At 33.9% G+C, this 22831-nt stretch overlaps 1 pseudogene; it reads left to right on the top strand.

Moving 5' to 3' along the window:
- Positions 1-17747: 17747 nt before the first annotated feature.
- LOC147908078 (uncharacterized) lies at positions 17748-18323 on the top strand (annotated as a pseudogene).
- Positions 18324-22831: the final 4508 nt, after the last annotated feature.

Below are 22831 nucleotides of genomic sequence, written 5' to 3'. Positions count from 1 at the left end.
GATCCATTATTGATTGGCTTTATGGGTTGGTTTGCAGATAGTTTGATACAGGACAGGCTTTACGCGTGTCCGTGCGGCGATGCCGTTAGACGCAGGCGCCCGGACGGACTTTGCCATTTTCGCGGACATTTCATCACTTTTAATTTTTGCATCTCTTATATGATGTGATCTGGCTGTATCGACCTCCACTTATTATTTCGAGAGATGGAAGTTGTTAACTGAAGAAGAAGAAGAACGTGCAAAGCGAAAGATGGGAACATCGTAGATAATCCTTTTTCTTTTTCACATTAACTGTCATCAGATGATAGAATTAAATATAGAAAGTATTTTCAAAGTAAAAAATGCCTCAGTGCTTGAATTGATAAAGACGCTCACCCTAATAATTGGGAGAGTATAGATTTGAAGGTGAAGTATGTAATATTTTTCACAATAAGTTCTTGGCAGCGTTTGAAAATACATGTTAGTGCATGATATTACAAGTGTAATAGCATTGAAGTTGCATATTATAAAACCGTCGATTAATCACTTATCTTGTTTGTATAATTTATACTAGAAATGATGTATTATGAACCGGAAAAATAACATCAATTTAAATATTTTCAGAAAAAGATAATTTGCTTTCACTTAAGGAAAAATGGAAAAATATATCCATAATATATACCAGGTAGATTACGGATAAGTTACAATTAGTTTTTTTAGTTGCCACTGGTGGTAACGCATTTTTATGAATTTTTATATGAAATTCTTATGATACTCTACAATTTCACTTAGTTTAGCCGCCATACTTGAATTCTAGAAGACACTATGTATGTTCTCTTCATTTTCACTATGAAAAGTAAATATTTCATTGTATATATCATTTGTGTTATTGTATATATAGAGTGTTTGGAAATTAGTGATAAGTCTTTTGCACAGGGACAAAATGGACTAAACTGTGAAGAAAAATTTTCTACCATTTTACAATTGTCGCAATAGTTAACGAGTTATTAAAATATAAAACTTATGAAGATAGCCAAATTCGCCCAGCCCACCGTCAAGCGCGCGACAGGATAGGACTGCCCAGTGCGGCGAGGCGCGCGTCGCTAAGCACGTTGTTTATAAGCGGCAATTGCTGTTGCTATAAATATTACGTCTCATTAACTATTGTGCAAATTGTAAAATGGTACAAGACTTTTCGATTTAGTATAGTCTGCTCTATCTGCTCAGGACGAGTGGGGCCGAAATTTGATGCCATCCTGTATATATACGTAGGCAAATCAATAAGTATCTGTGTTTCAAGATAGGCGACGTTGCTGATGCAAGTTGGCATTACCATCATGTACTACCATCTTTCAAACGACGTCATACAAAATTTCAGAGTGATTCATTCAATATTTTGCATAACTTGGGAATGAAGCTATCGGTCCGATGGGTGCCACGATTGCTCACAATGCACCGGCTCACTCCTCCGCAGTCGCCACAGTCAAATTGGTCGAATTGCGCCACGAATTGCTGCCGTATGCACCGTATTCTCCGGATTTAGCCCCCTTCTTCTTGTTTCCAAACTTGAAAAAATGGCTCAGGAAAGAAATTCACATCGAATGAGGAGGTCATCGCCGAAACGGAGACCTATTTTGCAGAGTTCGGCTAATCGTATTTTTCTGAGGGGTTGAAAAAAATGGCAGAAGCGTTGAGAAAAGTATATCCTCTTAAAAGGGGATTACGTTGAAAAATAAAAAAAATTTTTGTGAAAAGCTTGCGTTTTCATTACTAACACGGGTACTTATTGATTTGCCTTCGTACATATATATATATATATATATATATATATATATATATATGTACATACATGTATAAATATAAAAATGTTTTAGACTACTTTTTGTTTTGTAAGGAGTTTAACACAGATATATCCAGTATAAAAAATAAATAACTTTTGCATTATTTATATATCATGTAACAATTATATTATTTTGTATGAAATACATTTTTATTGTTGCAGGCAGTTTATAGCAACAGCGAATTTAGAGATTTATTAAAGACCTAAAACGACGACTAATTAAACTGGAAAATAATGTAAAAGACCGTGCATTAAATCCATTGGATGGTGATGATAGTTTCATTGTAGAATTGTTACCATTGATCACAATAAACAATATTAAAGAATTTGATTTAATGTTGAAAACTTCAAACTTCACGAAGCAGTAACACAATTTGTAAGTTTATTTTTTCTTTATTGCATTTTATTAAAATGTCCATAAAATTTATGGATGCAATTATATATTAGTGTTCGATATGCATCCGAAAAATCAGTTTTCGCAGATTTGGTGTACGTGCGACATGTGGATTGGAAGCTTCTAGAACAATTTCAAACGTTTCTAGAAGTTTTCAAAAAAAATAAACTTGACAATCACTTAGTTGATAAAATCAAAAAATATAATCAAAGCCGCATGTCGTACATACACAAAAAATCAACCGCTAGAACGGTAATCAAATTCAGATCGGTCTCAGCGCACGTGCGCTCGCGTGACGCGAAACGCATAATATACTGATACCCCAATTGGAATTCCTGAATTGGGCGTGCAATAGCATATCGCTTGGCCGTCGCGGTTCAGAATTGCCAATCACGACCCGAATCATGGGGTCATCTCAATTTTTATAATTTTTCGAGAATTTCATAGGCGATTGAAAAAGAAAGCCTTGTTCTACAGGGATAAAAGGCCGAATCGAGCTGTGATCCTTTTTCTTCACTTTTTTTCGGTCAGAGTTAACGCTCCGCAATAAGTGCAATCGCCTGTGAGACGCTCTGCCGCTAGAAAACCGCCGCGTTTGACTTGTGATCGAAGATTCGCGTAACTTTAGCTAAACACCTTCTCGTTCAAATTCTCTTTCTACCGCTCTCGCTTTGCCTCGCTCTCAAACATTGCTGATCGGCAAAGGCGAATCTGGCTCGAAGGATTAGAAATGTTCGAGAGCGAGGCAAATTCTCTTTCTATCACTATTGCCTCGCTCTCGAACAATTAGAATATAAAAATATAAATATATGTTTTGTTTGTATAATATATATTTAATGTTTTTAACTTGATAGCAAATTTATAATAAAAAAATATAATATAATTTTTATTCTATCCATTGTGTTATAATATATTATTTTATCGAAGATAATAGAGATACGCAATCTTTTTATATTTACTTTTAAACAATGTAGTAACAAACAATGTATATTTACTTTTAAATAGAAGGTTTAATTGTTTAATTGCTATTTTTCCGTAATATCGGCTACATTCAGCAGAAAAAGTAGGGCTGCGTTTAAAATCGTCGTCCAGATACATTTTATTTTTGTTCAGATGTCGTTCTATCCTTGTTGTTCACGAATGTTAAACAAGGATAAAAGAACATCAGAGTGCATCCAGATGATAATTTCTGATTCTGAATGCAATCTAGCTTTGCAACTATTATAAGATTTTTAGTACGATTGTTTTTTGCCCTTAATTTCTCTCTCACTTGATATATAATAAAAATAAATCTAAATAAAGAGCATATAAAAGTCAAAAATTAATAAAACTTGAATAAATACATATACATATGATAATACATATACATATAATATAGATTCTCGATATCACTCCTTTAAAAATCTCGATGGTATAACATATAAAATATCTCAGAACAATAAAATATTTCGATGATCTAAGCAAACAGTAATTACATGTTTCGGCTTCTTGATCTTCAGATTTATTATAATTGCAATCCATAGTAGATGAGTGAAACGATAATATCAAGTAAAGATAAGTTAAGTTAATGATCTTCGATGGATTGTACATTGAGAGATATAAATTGTTCCCAATAAGCTGATCGATTAAATGTTAAAATTTCAATGAATTTGTGAATAATATGAAAAAATTGAGAACACAATTCAAACTAATTTATACAAACGTTAATCAAAATAAAACTCACCGAAGAAGTCACAAAATATGATAATGTTAAAACATGTCTAGTGATGATCAATAATTCTTGATCAAATATTCTTTAATGTAAAAAGAGTCAATCACATAATTTAACAAATGAGATGGTCAGACTAACACATGTGAACGTTACAAAAGACAAGCGACTAAACAAAGACTCGCAAAATTCACGCAGTACCGGTGATGTAAAGTCATATACTATTTATTATTGATAAATATTACTTATGAAGACTTATAGTATCCGTCTGTAGATTTAAACTATTTTTTTTGTTTTTTAATATTAATCATTTCAGAAATTAAACGTTTACTATGGTACGGTTTTTCATTCATAATCAAAATGTTATCCCAATCAAATTTATATTTGAATTGTAATCTATGTTCGGTTATTACTGAAAGATTGGAAGTTTTTCAGTTTATATGGTTACGATGTAATTCTCGTCTCAAGTTGTCTTCCTGTTTGATCAACATAAGACGCATCGCAATCTCTACAATTAATTTTGTATACTACATTATTTTTATTAATTATGGGCATGGATCTTTTTGAGCTTTAATAAATTTTTTTAATTTGTCTGTGCTGTAAAAAGAAACTTTTGTGTCCTTACTATTGATTATCTATTAAATTTTTCCGTGATTGATGGTATGAATGATATCGTAAACTAAGCTATTCGTTCCAGTGAATTATCAATATTAAATGATTCCTGTAAGCCTATTTTTTTTTTAAATGGTATTGAATCCTATCATTAGTCATATCAAAAATAAAATCTAGTGGATAGTCGTTCTTGAGCAGAATCATTATTACCAATTTTAGATTATTTATGTGGTATTTTAACAACATTAAAACTTTATCCACCAATCTTATAATAGTGCCTCTTTTTTGTGATGTCGGGTGGTTAGAGAAATAATTAAGATCTGCCAGAATAGCTTTGTTTATAATACCAATCAAACTCCAAAGAATCATTGTTCTTTTTGATGATAATATCTAAAAAATTCAAAGTATTATCTCTAACTTCTATTGTATGTTGTAATCTTGGATGGAAGGAATTAAAACAATCTAAAATAAATTCTATCTTAGTAACAAGAACCGCAGTACATATATTATCGACGTAGCGATAAGAAAACGGGAGAGGATCGCCAAACCGTGACAACGCGCCTCGTTTTAGTCTTTGTATCACCAGGTCAGCAATGATGGGCGATAACGGAGAAAACATTCCTGCTAAAAAAGTCCGATAGAATCAGATAGGAAAAAACTCTATCTGATTAAATCAGTTTTTGGTTCGTAAATTTCAGATTATTTATCTGAAATATCTGATAGATTTTCTATATTTCTCTATCGTTTTTGTTATATAGCTTATATATTGTATTTAATCAATTTCTATCTAGTCATATTTTATCAAAATCAATAATATTCTATCGTGTTTTTGGTTCGTAAATTTCAGGTTATTTACCTGATATATTTGATAGATTTTCTATATTTCTCTATCGTTTTTGTCGCACGGCTTAGATATCGTTTTTAATCAATTTCTATCTGGTCATGTTTTATCATAATTAATAGTATTGTATTAATCGTAAATTTCATATTATTTTTTAAAAAAAGCTTTTTTATAATAATTAAAATACAATTATTATTTTTTATTATTCTTTTGTAGAATTTATTTATATTTTCACGTGCAATTTATTAATTATAATTATGCATCGGAAATTTACAATTTTTGAAAACGCATATTGGAATATCGACGGGATTCAAATCTAAAACCTATGGGATAATAGTCTAGCACTTTAACGCTGAGTTATAATCGCACGCTTGTCTGAATACTTTAGCATGTGATAGTAGAGACAATATGATTATAGAGACAATTCTGGATTAAGTTGCATAGATTCTTATAAACATTATATCACATTTATCACATACCTTAAGTATCGTTTTTAATCTCAAATTTTAAATCATTTGCCTGATATAAATTTTCTATATTTCTCTATCATTTTCATCATATAGTTTAATTATAATTTTTAAATAATTTCTATCTGGTCACGTTTTATGAAAATTAATAATTAATAACATCCTATCGTGTTTTTGAATTGTAAATTTCAAATTATTTATCTAAAATACTTAATAGAGTTCCTATACTTCTGTATCATTTTCGTCAGCTCAGATATTTCAATACATATCAGATTTTCATACATATGTATATGTTTTTATTCAAGTTTTATTGACTTTAATTCTTATATGCCCTTTACGTACATTTATTTTTATTTGATAACAAAAGTCTTTATATAAATACAATACATTAATATTATATTTAAAAATCTTACAACAATTATGAAACTGCTTTTTCTGTTGAACACAACTATCTATTAATATTTCGCTAATTTTATAGGAAATAATTTTGTATATATCAAGGGGTTAATAATTTAAAAAATTTTGTTATAGATTAAATGATGTGCACAAACGCGCATTTCATGATGTTTGTAATCTTATGTACAAAATTATTGTTTTAATTTCTTTAGATTTCATAATCTAAAGATTTAATTTTTCTCATTTTTTTTGTTACTTTTTTACTAATAAGAAAATAAATTTTTTTCTGCACAAATATTTTTAAAAGTATATTTAAATTACAGTAACAAAAATAATTATTTCCTACACTTTAAAAACTATTCAAGTCAAGGTTAATTACATCTTTGATTTTTAATATAATATTATTTCTAATTGAAATCATTTTTTATCTTTATTAAAGTCAATGATCTTCTCAGTTAATGACTAAATAAAATAAAACGAAATATATAAATCTTCCTTTCGTATTATTTTTATATTATCGCTAAAGATCATATTTTTCGCCACTGTGAGTTTTATTATCGAATCCAGTTTTAATTAAATTATTGGAATTCTAAGTGAGACATCATTTTAAAAATGTTTTACAGGAATTTAAGTTGTTACAAAACGTTTATGAAACAATGTGTGCTACTTGCAAATCAAAGATTTGCAGATATATTATAGAATGATAAATTAGTATAAAGTATGATAATGTTTCTTATTATAACAAACAGTTGCATTTATGCACCTGCATTTGATTTCAATACCTATTTTCTATAAATGTCAGATGCGTGCGTGCGTGCGTGCCTGTTATTTTTCCCTCTTATTAAATTATATTTATTTGATAATTTTTAAGTATTCTATCCGGATTTTTTTTAACTTTGTTATTTTGCTTTAACTTAAACAAAATTTGAAATTAAATTTTTTTTATAGAAACGATTTATATCAAATTGGAGGAAATAGCCTTAGGGATAATATCCATCATACTCTAAAAAAGATTTTTACCAATGGATGTGCCATAAATTCTTGGAAGAGTATACGGAATCATTTTCGGTTAAACAATTTACAGCTCGTAATAAATATAAAGAGTATGTAAAAAATGTTGCAAAATCATAAATTAAAAATATATTGTATTACTTTTTATTAATTTTATATTAAGGCTCCTGACTTGTCGCGGCGGTCATGCTGGAATCGTGACGTCAGAAGCAAGGAATGACACATTAATTTATGTTGCGTGCTATTTTTAAATAAAGACAATTTGGATGAAATGACGAGATCACTTTAAAACACTTGTAAAAATCGATGAAAACTGTCCTTTTCTCCCTTGACAGTCAGTAAATGGTTGTAAATGGCACATAAGTGAGCCTGTATTCGGGCAGAAACACTCGATCCGACAGCTGTTGAAACGAATAAAATATACGCTTTTACAGGGTCCGGCAAAATGATCTCCCACATTTTGCACCGCAACTGTCCCCGAACCACTGAAGAGAGGGGGAGCTTAGCGTAGTCGGTTGATAGCTCGCGCTTTGCCATTTCAGTTGTCGTCATGAATTGGACAGACGAACATCGTGCCTTCGTTACCGAAACATTTATGAAAAATAACGAATCTGTGATTACGACGCAAATCTCGTTACGTGGAGACGTTAGGTGGCCTGCGCGTTCACCCGATCTTGCCCCATGCGACTTTTTCCTTTGGGGCTACCTGAAAGCGAAGGTTTCTCAACACCACCCCCGAACCATTGACGAATTGAAAGCAGCAATACGCCAAGAAATTACAGGAATATCGCCTCAAATTATTGCTCGAGTGATGGAAACTTTTAGAAATCAGCTTCGAATGTGTATCGAAAAAAATGGTCGCCACTTGGACTCTGTAATTTTCAAAACTCAATAAAAACAAATGGCATAGCATAAATTTTCAGTTAATAAAAATAAAATCTAAATAGCATTTACAATGGCATTTTTATTAAAGATTAAAATGGAAGATCATTTTGCCGGACCCTGTACATATAAAATTCCAAGATAATTTTAGTTTTCGTCGATAATTACGACTTTAATAAGTACGAAACAAATTACATTTTCACAATTAAGCAAATAATAATGAAATCGCACGCAACATAAATTTCGTCAAAATGGCACTTTTCCATGCCTATAAGTTCAGCCATTCGTAGCGGCACTATACATACAAACAAGTACGATCCCATGTCCGTGTACTCGCCTGCGGCCGAGAGTGAACGAGACAGCGAGCTCCTCTTACACTAGTCGCTTGTTTCAAGTGACCGAAAATGCTTTCTTGGTCGTTCGGCATCAATAAGGGATGGGAGGGGGGGCATTCTAAATAACATATAAATTTTAATAAGTTATAATAATGGTGTACCCTTCCCATTAATTCTGAAGAGTATAAATCATGTTAAAATGCAGTTTACGATTATTTAATTGTTTATGATCATTCATGCGCGTTATATATAGTATATCTCTCCTTCATAAACTCGAGTAGCAAGAATAGTTCAGTAAAAGTAGAATTTCATCGGAAAAAAATTATAAATCAGCATTTCTCTTCACGAAAGTCTCAAAATGCCATCAGGAAAGAAATGTATATGTTTGAGACTCGGGGCTTGTGAAGAAAATATGCGAAAAAAAATCGAATAATTGTAAGAAGCACATTTTTCGTTTACAAAACGAAAGATATTGATTGTAAAAAAAATTAATTGTGGAAAAAAATTCGGTATAGAAAATGTAGGTATTCGAAATACCTACAAAATGAAACGTGGAACTTTATGTAGGGAACTACTTTCTCAATACCTCACTAGCGCAGCGAGTGTAGAAAGCCTAGGGATTTTGTAGGTTGCGAGTTGCCTACATGTAGCGTCAGAGAAAAAATAAGACTACAGATAGATTATGGCGCTCATCCTATACGGTTATATTCATTTGAGCTCGAGTAATAAAGATTCATCGTTACCAGTTACAAGAAAAGTGTCGATCATTACCTCTTCTATCACACGACAAGCGTGGGAATTTGACTCATCAATCGAGTCACTTATTCCCACACTTTAAAATCGATCTATTAGTTCAGTAGAAAAAAAACAAAAAACATCGAAAAAAGCCTTTTTTTCACTCGCTCTCTGTTCATTGAGATTTAAATGTAAGTAAAGCTTTGAATTTCTTGCTAAATGTAGCCTTCATAATGACGAACAAATCTAATCCTGAACGAGCCTGAAATATTCATTAGTTTTTGCAAAAGACCAATTGTTCAGTAAAAATTTGTCTGCGAAAAACTTAATTTCTTCATCTTTGAGCAGTTGCACAGCAATTTGTAGGAGTGATTTTTCTTCTTCAAGAGTTGCACTATCACGTATACTTAATAACAAAACGATTTTTTGTTAAACTATTATAAAACGACTTTGAAAAGTGGATATTTTTTTTTGTATAAAAAAATAGAAATTTTGTTAACATGCATCATATCAAATAGCCGTGTGAAGCATTCGAAATCTGACGTTTTTCTACGAATTTAAAAAAAAAGATTACCCTTTGATTATTAGGAGCCGAGATAATAATTTTTTTTCAAAAAATTACTGTGGCTCTAATTTTTAAGATTAAGAGTTCCGTCTGGCACCAATTTGTTAAGGAAGAATTGAATTTGTTGTTGAAAAATTCTTCAATTTTTTGCTGTCGAAAAAGTTTGTTTAAAACCATTGAAAGATGAAGAACGCGAGTGAGGCAGTGCGCCGGGCGGAGTGAGGGAAGCCGGTAGAGTGGGGAAGATCGAGTCACTCGGCGATTCGCGCGTATCTGATTTCGTTAAAATTTGCTAAATTTATATTTTCTCAACAATAAATGGATGTGAAAACATGATGTTTTTTTAAATCTGGGATAGCTCGACGAGATATAAGCAAATAGCTTAATCAAATGTTTCGGAAAGTAATTGTAACCATGAAATTTTTAATTCTTGGTTTCTTGAATTTTTATTTTTTTGATTTATTACTAAAAAATCATGTTTGAATATGGAGTGCATGTCTGATTAACAAATTTAAGTCACATTAGCTATGTTTATTAAATTTGCTGTAAAAAATGTCCAATTGGATAATTAAATGTACGAAATTATCAGTACAAAATTATTTTTGTGATTAAATTGCAAATGCAAATATGACATACGTAAACAAATAATTAATAAATAACTTGTCAAATGTTAGTATAACTGTTGAATATAGTTGCAAAATATATTTTTCATGTAACATTAATTTACTTTTATATTTTCGAAAGTTAGTGTTTATATTTTTAACAGTTATGCTAACATTTGGCAAATTATTTATTAATTATTTGTTTATATATGTCATATTTGCATCTACAATTAAATTCAAATAATTTTGTACTGATAATTCCGTACATTTAATTGTCCAATTGGACAATTAAACTTTTTACAGAATATTAAATAAAGAAACATAGCTAATGATTTAAATTTGTTAATCAAACATGCATTCCATAAACGTGATTTTTTAGTAATAAACCAAAATAAAAATTTAAGAAAGAAAAAATTTTCTAAACTAAAAATTTCATGGTTACAATTCGAGATTTTTTTAACAGCAAATTCAATTTTTCTTTGATAAATTGGTGCCAGACAGAACTCAATCTTAAAAACTAGAGCAGTGTTTTTGAAAAAAAAATTGTTATCTCGGCTCCTAATAATCAAAGAGTAATCTTTTTTTTTAAATTCGTAGAAAAACGTCAGATTTCGAATGCTTCACACGACTATTTGATATGATCCATATTAACGAAATTATTTCCATTTTTTTATACAAAAAAAATCTTCTTTTTAAAGTTTTATAATAGTTTAACTGCAAAAAATCGTTTTGTTATTAAGTGTGATAATGCAACTCTTGAAGAAGAAAAACTCCTGTAAATTGCTGTAAACTGCTCAAAGATGAAGAAATTAAGTTTTCCTCAGACAGGAGGAGTTTTTAATGAACAATGGCTTTTTGCAAAAATTAATGAACATTTTAGGTTTGTTCAGGGCTAGATTTGTTCGTCATTATGAAGACTACATTTAGCAAGAAATTCAAAGCTTTACTTACGTTTAAATCTCAATGAACAGAGAGCGAGTGAAAAAAAGGATTTTTTCGGTGTTTTTTATTTTTTTTCTACTGAATTAATAGATCGATTTTAAAGTTCCATGTCTCATTTTGTAGATATTTCGAATACCTTCATTTTTTATACCGAATTTTTTTCCACAATATATTTTTTCTACAATCAATCTTTCGTTTTATAAGCGAAAAATGTGCTTTTTACAACTGTTCGATTTTTTTTCACATATTTTCTTCACAAGCCTCGAATCTCAAACATACGCATTTCTTTCCTGATTGCATTTCGAGACTTTCGTGAAGAGAAATGCTGGTTTATAATTTTTTTCCGATAAAATTCTACTTTTACTGAACTATTCTTACTCGCTACTCGAGTTTATGAAGGAGAGGTGTACTATATATAATGCGCATGAAAAATCGTAAACAATTAAATATCTCGTAAACTGTTGCGTTTTAACATGATTTATATTATACTATTCTGGGTTAATGGGAAGAGTACACCATTACTATAATTTATTAAAACTTATATGTTATTTAGAATACCCCCTTACCTTTTATTGATGCCTAGGGCTGCCGAATGGCCGAGAAAGCATTTTCGATCGCTTGAAACAAGTGATTAGTGTGAGAAGAAGCTCACTGTCTCGTTCACTCTTGGCGCGCCGCAGGCGGGCACACGACATGGGCTTGTGCTTAAGTGTGTGTGCGCGTGCGCGCGCTTGTGTGTGTGTGTGTGTGTGTGTGTGTGTGTGTGGCTATTAGTTTCGCCATACCATCGTTTGATTTTGTATCGCCACCGTCAACGCAGAGTTCTTGCCTGAGTAGTCAGGATCCTTAATTTCGTTTTAAGGAATAATTATCTCGCATCACGAATACGATACTCACGAAAACGTAGTTCGACAATTTTGCAGCCGAATGATTCCGTTTCGTTAAATAGCGTCAAAAAAGAGCAGAAAAGAGAAAAGACAAAGAGAACCAAAGGGAGGAAAAGACAAGGGAGGACAAAGAAAAGGAAGAGAATAAAGAGAAAAAACTCATTAAGAAACGCATCTTATTCAAACCGAGATGATCTCTTATTATAATAGAAGAGTAATAGAATTTCTCTTATTCAGCCTACATTTTTAATTCATAAATATTGTTCTAAGCTTTTAAAAAATCTTTATAGGTATATAATGAGAAATAATTATATACGGAAAGTTAATTATTATGAGAAGTACATTGTTATATATGTTAAAGCAAGAAAAGAAAGATAATAAAATAGATAAAAGATACGAATAATATATCTATAAATGAAATTAATTTAACGAAATAAATAGTCAATTAATATATTGGATCATTTAAAAAGTATCCGCGGTTTTTTGTCACTAGATGGTGTTGATGGTCATATATTGGGCAACATTAATCCGATTGTGTCAAACGAACGCGCGTCTGAAAGATGACATTTTAGGTTACATTTTTTGTAAACAAAGTTTGGTGATTCATCAATCGTGTCAAAAGTTATATTGGTTTGAAAATGAGTGAAATTTCTGAAGAAATACGCTATGTGATGCTTTTTTATTACAAAAAAGGCAAAAACGCAGCACAAACATGTAGAAAAATTTGTGAAGTTTACAGCGCGGATGCTGTAAGTGAACGCAGGATACAGGAGTGATTTGTTCGATTTCGTTCTGGAAATTTTGATGTCAAAGATCCACCTCGCTCTGGTCGGCCAGTCACTGAAAAAGTCGATGAAATTTTGCAACTGGTCGAGCAAGACCGGCATGTGAACTGTCAGGAGATAGCCAATGCACTAAGAATCAACTGTGACAGTTTGGAATCATTTAAAAAAGGCTGGCTACGCAAAGAAACTCGATGTTTGGGTGCCACATGAATTAACGCAAAGAAATTTGATTGATTGAATTTCCATCAGCGAAACACTATTAAAACGCAACGAAATCAACCCATTTCTGAAGCAAATCATCACGGGTGATGAAAAATGGGTGAAATACAAGAATATCGTTCGTAAAAGATCATGGAATAAGCGCGGCGAACCACCACAAACGACTTCAAAGCCTGGATTGACGGCAAATAAGATGATTCTGATGGGATTGGAAGGGAGTCGTCCATCATGAGGTGTTACCACATGGCCTAACGATTAATTCAGAGCTCTACTGTTCACAACTGGATAGATTAAGGAAAAACAACCAGAATTAATTAACAGAAAAAACAGTGTTGTCTTCCATCATGACAACGCCAGACTACACACATCTTTGATGATGCGCCAAAAATTGAGGGAGCTTGGTTGAGAAGTTTTGATGCATCCACCGTATAGCCCGGACCTTGCACCGTCTGACTACCATTTGTTTCAATCTCTGCAGAACTCTCTTGATGGAAAAACATTGACCGATAAAAGAGCTGCCGAAAATCACTTGAGAAAGTTTTTCGCCGATAAATCACAGAAGTTCTACACGGATGGAATTATGAAATTACCCGAAAAATGGCAAAAGGTTATAGATAATAATGGACAATACATACTTGATTAAAATTGATTTTCAATAAAGAAAAATTTCATTCAAAAATTGAACAAAAAACCGCGGATACTTTTTAAATGACCTAATATAATATATATTATTGTATATTATTCTATCCCATTCATGCAAAAACAATTTTCAGGAAATGTTTTTTGCACATATTAATCCTAGAAAAGATCTTTGAATTAATTTTAAGCAAAAGCAAACTGTTTCATTTGTTTTCGCTTTAGAATTAATTCAAAAATCTTTTCTGGGATTAATATTATATGTGCAAAGAGCATTAAATTAAGTTAGGCTACTGTATAGCAACATAACAATCAAATTACAGTTTTATAACATTAGCGCAGCAAATGATAACACTGTTATATGACATCTTAAGTTATATGTTATATTATACAGGATGTTCTATTTTAATTGATCATCTCAAATGTCTTTTGAGCAGTGCATCTTAAGGAAAAATATTCAGATAAAAGTTTTGAGACATTGAGGGAGGTATAAGATGATGCCACTAGTTTGATTTTGGGTGGCGTCAAGGTCAGGATAAGATCACTTTTTTTTCGTTACGTATTCATGTAGCTTATCTCGAGAGCTTTCCAAAACATTATAATTAAGTTATTTTCATTAAGTACTTTTTGAGTTATAAGGCTTGCAAGTTACAGTACCGCAGGCATTAGCATTACGCAAGGCCCGACCGACTAAAACCTCTTAAATGGTTTTTAGGATAATATTGGGAAAAAAATTCGTGGCGGTTTTTTAATAAAATTCAAGTGCTTTTCTTAGAGTATTGAAATCAATTTATTGTAAAAAAAAATAAAAATATACTTCATTATTTTCAATAATATTTTGCCATTTTTGGGGCAGAGCCATAATCCCATCGCGGTAGAACTTCTGTAGTTTCTGGTCGAAAAACTGCTTCAAGTGATTTTCACAGGCCTCTTTTGAAGCCAGCTTTACACCATTAAGAGAGTTCTGCAGAGACCTAAACAAACGATAGTCTGAGGGTGCTATGTCAGGACTATACGATGGATGCATTAAGACTTTCCAGCCAAGCTTTCGTATTTTTTGCCGAGCTATCAAAGATGTGTGTGGTCGAGCATTGTCGTGATGGAAGACGACACCCCTCCTATTGATTAATTCTGGCCACTTTCTCTCAATTGCTTGTTGCTGCTCTCCAGTTGTTCACAGTTCGGAATTAATTGTTTGATCGGGCGATAACAGCTCATAGTGAACGATTCCCTTCCAATCCTACCACACATCATCTTCTTCATCATCAATCCAGGTTTTGCGATTGCTTGTGCCTTTTCTCTTTCCTTTATCCACAATCTTTTGCGAATTTGGTTGTCGTACGTGATCCATTTTTTATCACCGGTTATCATTCTCTTCAGAAATGGCTCAATTTCACTCTGTTTCGCATTAGTAGTGTATCGCAAATGTTAATTCGGTCCATCATGTTCTTAACACTCAACTCGTGAAGAACCCAAACATTGAACTTCTTTTTGTATCCAGCTTTGTGTAAATGATTTAAAACTGTTTTGTGATGCCTAGTTCCCTGGCAATCTCCACAGTGCTCATATGCTTATCACGCTCGACTTTTTCTATGATTTCATCGGACTTTTCAATGATTGGTCGACCGGAGCGACGTTCATCTTTCACATCGAAATTTCCAATACGAAAACGAGCGAACCATTTCCGTGCTGTTGATTTTGATAGAGTATCTTCACTGTAAATAGCACAAATTTTTTCACGAGTCTGTGCAGCGTTCTTGTCTTTAGTAATACTACAAAATATAGCGAATTTTTTCCTTATTTATTTCCATTTTCAAAATAAAATAACTTTTGATCCACTTCATCTATTTTAATCTTTTTCGACTCAAAACAAAGATTGAAATGTCACTTTTTAAACGCACGTCTAGTGTTGTCGATTAGTAGTTACGACTGCTAAGCATTTAATGCCATCTAGTGGCAAAAGCGCTACGAACTTTTTCCTACACCCAATAATAAAAAATGAGGGGTTCCGTTTAAAAAATTCAAAGTAACCTTGTTCTGACTTTGACGACGCTACCCAAGGTTAAACTAATGTCCACCATCTTATGTCTCTCTCAAAATCTCAAAACTTTTGTTTAAAACATTTTTCCTTGAAATGTACTATTCAAGAGATATTTGAGGTGATTCATTAAAATAGTACACCCTGTATAGCTGCAATGATTAGTGAGTGGGAAATTATAACGTAGAATGTTATGCACGTTATATTATCTGTTTTATTCTGTTATATGGAAGCAATATAATTGTTATTATATAATATATATTTGTGTTTGCTGGGTTCCCTGAAAATTGTTTTTGCGTGGATATAAAAAAAACATAATTGATTTTATAATTGATTTTAATTCATTTATTTATAAGCTTCATAATTTGCATATAAATACATATATATTTATAAACATCATTACTGAGTATTTGAAGTATATTTAATCGTAATATTCATATATTATACTTTTATGGTAATTGAGTTTAGCCTTCTTACTTCTGATGTTGATAAAATTAAGTTTATTCGACGCATTTTTGCACGAAATGAATGAATCTAGCAGAAAAACGTGTCGCTCTGTTCCGCGAATCGAAGTATTAATTGTTGAAGTTGACAGATATTTAGGTGAGGATATCTGTCATATCGATGGTCATATTGAGAGTTACACAAATTCTCTGTTTTATGAACACAATTTTTTCTATTATATTTAAAAAACAAATTCTCTGTTTTAAAAACACAAATTCTCTTCTTTAAAATACAAATTGTTTTTCAAATAATTTTTGTTTTTACAGTAGAGAATTTATTTTTAAAACAGAGAATTTGTGTTTTTACAAACAGACAAATACCCCTAATCAAAACAAATAACAAAAATTATATAGAAAATAATTGTATATGTTTTCTGATAGCAAAATATTAGCCAATTTGGGGCCATATTGGCAGCAAACTCGATCAGATTTTGATTACAAAACTATAGTTATTCTCTATGTTGTCTCATCCGGATGGACACAACTATATGTAGTTATGTTCTTGCACGTACCTTCGCAACAAAATTTGAAAAAAACCGCCAAAATCAAAAGACTGATCCGCGCGTTGGGCGCACCATTATTCTGCCTCGCGCGCTCATCAACGCTCTCGGATGCCGCCAGCGCGTTGTCATGTCATTGTGTTCTATTCGTTCGCCTAAGCAAGTGTTTCACTCAGTGTTCAGCTTAGTATTGCATTATGCCACATAAACATAAGAAAAGTGATAGACATTCTCGAGAATGTCACCGGCACACCGAAAAATCCAGAGATCGCTCGCGGGAGCATTTGTGAAGCCGGCATCGCCAGCTTCTCGCTCATCAGGAATACAAAACCCGCCGAGGAGGTAAGACTCGTCGCGGGAATGGCGCCCGGCAAGGGATTCCCCAGTTTGCTCTCGAACTAATGAGAAATTCATTTGATTTCCTAGACCAGGTTCGTGAACTGTTTGCCCATCAGACTCGTTAACATAACCTGCCTCCTAGCAATCGAGAGGTTAGAATTCCGGTAGAAGGCAATACGCAGATGGACATATTGATGGATATATTCTCACCATCATTCTTGGCTACTCTCTCAACCTCAAATCAGGAAAATGAAGGACCGGCAGTCGCTAGATTCGAGGCTCTAATGCGTCCTCTCAGCGACCCAGCTTTGTTTCTAGCATAGGGAGGCGTATCCGATGGTTTCTTCTAATTCTCTCCGTTTTTTCACGGCGGATGTAGCTGCAGATAATGAAGGCCTCGAATCGACGCCCCTTCAGGACCCGACATTTACCGAGGCAATGATCACCGAGCACGCAGCCCCCCAGGACTCAAATCTTAACTCAGAGTCAACACAGGTTTTGACCTGCGAACTGTTTGGGGGAGCTTAAATATCTTCGGCTTCATCTAGCTGGAACAATATAATACTAAGTTTAATTCAGACTGAGTCTCGAAGCGGTATGAGCAAGGAGGCGCGCACTCGTTTTCTCTCAAAATTCAAGTCTAAGGGGGATCTGCAATTTTTAGCCCCACCTAAACTTAATAAGGAATTGGCCGCAGCGTTAATTCCATCGGTCACTAAGTGATGAGTATCAAACGCTTCTGCAGGCTCAGATAGGAGCGTGTCTTAAAGCTCTTGTATATCCGTCTCAGGTATATCCGTCCTGTTAAATCCAAAAATTAAATCCAAAAATTCTACAAATTCTTACCAAACAAGGTCGGCTCTAATATTTTTTTTGGAGAGTATATACCTTCTCTCTGATCACTATACCGCTTCTCGTTAAATAGAAGGACCAAACCTTCCTTAAACATTGTTGCAAAAACGCCGCAGACACGGCACCAATCGACGAGTGTCTATTCGGTCAGAATTTTGGTGAAACCCTCAAAGTAGCACAGGTTTGCAAGAAGACAGGCCGTGAGATTTCTAAACAGTACAAATGGGGAAAAAATCTTTACAGCCAATTCGATAGGGATTACGGCAATAAAATCAACGTCGGATGTTCAGATTATCGCTGTCGGAAAATCATTCGTCCGTCGGCGACTCGCCGGAGCCTCATCGCAGCAGCTGCTATCGTCGGTTCTACTCACGATCACGGACTCGATATCGCTATTAAACAGAGTAAGAACCGCAGGTCTGTGCACTTTTTATGAAAATAGGTTAATATTTTTCTTCCTTCAGTTTTGGAGGCTATTCTGGGTTATTAAATTCCCTTTTCCTGCAGCGTTCCTTTAAGATTCACATACCCTCGAACCGATGTTTTTACAGTCCGTCACGGTTTTATGCGATAGGGAATTAGAACGCTTATAGCTTAAGGGAGTTCGTCCCTGCAAAGCCTTGTAAGGAACAGTTTTTATCTTCATTTTTTCTTATAGATAAATCATCTGGAGGTAAATGATTCATCCTAAACCTGCGAAATTTAAATCAGTATATTGAACCACACTTTAAGTTTGAAGATTGGCGGACCATCATCCATTTTTTGCTCCCTGAAATGAGAAGCTACCCTGGATTTAGAGGACGCCTACTTACTGGTCTCCATATTCAAGGGACACAGAAAGTGCTTACGTTTTCAATGGCGCGAAGTCACTTACGACTTCACAGCATTACCTTTCGATCCTACAGCCCCTTACATCTTCACAAAGATTCTCAGGCCAGTGGTCACATATCTGCGCAACAGGGGGTCAATTGGTTATATATTTAGATGATTTTCTTCTCCTGTCTTTTGTCAACGAGTGCCGTGCGAATCTCGCCACTGCTATAAGCCTTCTACAATTTTTTGATTTCTTCCTTGGTAAATTATTCGATGTCTTACTTGAAATCCTCCTCTAAATGTAAATATTTATATTTAGAGGAGGATTCCAAGTAAGACTTCCTATTTAATTCAGTAGAACAATCTATTTCAATTTCTCCACAACGACGAGAGAAACTTATGCTTAACATCTAGAATGGCTACCAAAGAAAGCTTGTATAAGAACTTTTGCCAGTTTTATCGATTCACTCGTCTCGGTATGCCCAGTAGTTTAATACGGCCTTCTCTATACCAATTCTTTTGAGAGAGAAACATTTTTAGCTCTATCTAAAAATAACGATGATTACTCAGCAATTATGACGATTCCCTCGCATTTTCAAGATTTTAAATGGTGAATAAAAATTTTTTTCAATTCTTATCAATCCAATAGTATTTGTTCAAGAAACTTTGTTAGGGAACTTACAGACGCCTTTTTGAACGGTTGGGGGACATCTTGGAATCACGCATTCACGATTGGTGGTCAACTTCCTTCATATAAATGCTTTAGAAATTAAAGCAGTCTTCAATGGCCTCCGTTGCTTTGCTGCAAATCTTTGAGATTGTGACATCTTATTTATGTTACAATACGACGGTTTTAACTTATTAGGTGTACAACTTTGCTTCCACCGTTTTTCTTCCAAAATTCGCTTTATTGTAAAAAACTGGTTATACATTTATTATTCAAAGTTTTGTCCATCGCTGACCACTATTTTCTCCCATCTTTCGGGCAGCGTACGAATCCCGCGTCGAAAAAACTGGTCATCTTTTGAAGCGATCCACGAATTAATCCAATTTTTTACTTCTTCATAAGACCGGAAGTGCTGATCAGCCAGGTCATGTGCCATTGATCAAAACAAGTGATAATCAGAGAGAATAACGTCTGGAGAATACGGGGGGTGGGATAGGACTTCACACCGTCGACATGGAAGCATGGCCGGGAATTCCCTATGATTTTCTGCACTTAGGATTATCGTAATGAACTCATTTTTCGTCCCCAGTCACAATGCGATGCAGAAATCCCTTCCGTCTTTGCCTTCCAAGCAACTGTTCACAAGCAAACAAACGCTGTTCAACATCTCTCGGCTTCAACTCGTACGGCACCCAATTTCCTTGCTTCTGAATCATTCCCATGACTTTGAGGCGTTTTGAAATGGTTGGTGGTTGAGTCACTCCCAATGATCGTGCCAATTCTTCTTGATTTTGACACGAGTCTTGATCAAGTAATGTCTCCAATTCTGCATCTTCGAAAACCTTCTCTCTTCCACCGCTATGCCGGTCTTCGTCAAAATCACCGTTCTTGAAGCGTTGAAACTACTCACGACATATTCTTTCACTAATAGCGGCCTCACCATAAGTATTTGAGAGCATTCGATGAGCCTCAGCCGCAGATTTCTTCATATTGAAGCAGAAAATTAAAATCTCCCGCAAATGACGAGAATTTGGCTCGTAAACTGATATTTTCAATCGAGAATAACTTTATGATGCAGATACAAATCGACTAATGTTTCTATGGGGGTTATGCCCAAGTTTATTGTATGACGTCTATGATGTATTTATTTCAACCACCACTTACCGCTAAAGCCATCTATAGGAAAACGGCGAAAGCAAAGTTGTCTATATATTAAGTCATCTAATATATTAACTAATCATTTAATATATTAACAAATTTGGCTTCAATACAATTTTCTTACCTTTTTTATCTTAGCGCAAATCTGGCGTTGGTATGAGGCTCGTAACATTTTCATATTCGCTTTTTACATTCCATCTATACAAAATGTCATTGCAGATGCAGAATCCAGATTCTGATACAGAATGGTCACTTTCTCACAAAACAAAGTATTCGAAACCTTTGGACCCTTTAAGGTAGATTTATTCTCCTCTTTAAATAATAACAAATGCAAATCCTATGTCCCTATATCATGATTTCCCTGACCCGAGCGCGATAACAGTAGACGCCTTCACCTTTTCCTGGAAGGGTTTAAATTTTTATGCTTTTTCTCCTTTCATTTTATTACCGTGAGTTCTGAGAAAAATAGTGGACGATAAAGCAACGGGCATAGTGGTAGTGCCCTCCCCAGGCCTGATTTTCATTATTCTGTCGTCTATTGACATCAGAGTCAGTATTTCTCCTTCCTAACCGTTCACTTCTTCTCCTTTCAGGAATCAACATCTGGCGTGGAGATCACTTTTCCTGGAAATTGCGAAGTTATCATGGTGTTTAAGGAACGCTTAGTACCTCAGGCAGCTATCCCAGCCCTCTTCGCTTCTTTATCAGAATCTACAATTAAACAATACTTATATCCTCTTCGCGTTTGGTGGAATTTCTGCTAATGCCACGATGTATCCCCATTCCCACCTAGACGCTAGAATTTCTAACTCAGGAATTGCCCAACACTTCTTCACATTTCCGCTTGAATATCATGAGATCGGCGATCTCCTTCATCTTCTGTAATGAAATCAGTAATCACTCTACAGTCAGACGCTTTTGTAAGGGCATCGCAGCTCTTAAATCGCCGCGACCGCGATACGATTATGTGGGATTCAGGATAACTGAATTAGCTTCTCTCTACCCTTACAGGGTGTTCTAAAAAGCATCACTAAAAAGCGCTTTTCCTTGCGCTCGGCACTGCGCTCAAACTCTTAGTTCTCTCAGATTATCACAAATCTCAATTGGCAAAAATTGATGATTCGGGTTCCGGACCGACTAAAAACATCACCATCGGGTCGTTTCCTTTCTTCTGTTTCTTTTGTTTCAAGAACGACGAAAATCTCTGCATAGTACTCCTAATTGAACACTATATTAATAAGACAAAGGAGCTGCATCCATCTTCTTGTGACTCCCTTTTCATCTCCTTCTCTAAGCCACTCAAAGCAGTCACGGCTCATACAATTAACCGTTGGATACATTAGCCGCAGGGCCTACAAGATTGCGGAGTTAACGTAGCCAAGTTCTCGGTTCACAGCACTAGACACGCTTCAACCTCACAAGCAGCAGAGAGAGGAGTCACTTCAAAACTTATCAAAAGAGCAGCAGGTTAGGGAATCCCGCGTCTTTGTTAATTTCTACAAGAGACTGATCATCAACCTAGAAAATTTCAGTAATGCGGTTCTCCTATCTTAATTACCACCATAAGAAGCAAAATTTTTTTTATACATATATAACGTAGAAGAAAAATATAAGGAAGCTTCATAATTAAACAAGTTTATATTTCAGTTCCTAGCAAATCGCATCTTTGAACAGCTGTACAGTTGTGTCTATCCGGACGAGACAATATAGGGCATAATTGTTGGATTGAACGAACTTATCTAGGAAGTTCAATACTGATTATACCCGTGGTCTTGTCCGGATAAACCACCCACCCTTTATCTATTCCTTCCCACTCTAAAAGTGGTGATTTGCCTCAAATACTTGAAACGTATGACATGGCGATGCGCTGGCGGCAATTTCACCGATTTATTTCCATTAGGGTTACTATTATGTGTATTTCAATATTTATTGTACCAAATATTTCCATACCAAATTATCTATACCAAAAATTTACAGTATATATATATATATATATATATATATATATATGTAATGTGAATTATATATTTTCAACATTGGCAGTGTTTATTAGAACAGTATAAGATTAAGTACACAGTATAAGATATTAAGTACAAAATACTTTTTAAGAAATTAAGAATAAAAT

This window comes from Acromyrmex echinatior, chromosome 11 (genome assembly GCF_024713525.1).
Source record: "Acromyrmex echinatior isolate Ae372 chromosome 11, ASM2471352v2, whole genome shotgun sequence".
Lineage (NCBI taxonomy): Eukaryota > Metazoa > Arthropoda > Insecta > Hymenoptera > Formicidae > Acromyrmex > Acromyrmex echinatior.
Note: the sequence above shows the minus strand (reverse complement) of the source record. Positions and strands in the feature narration are given on the sequence as shown.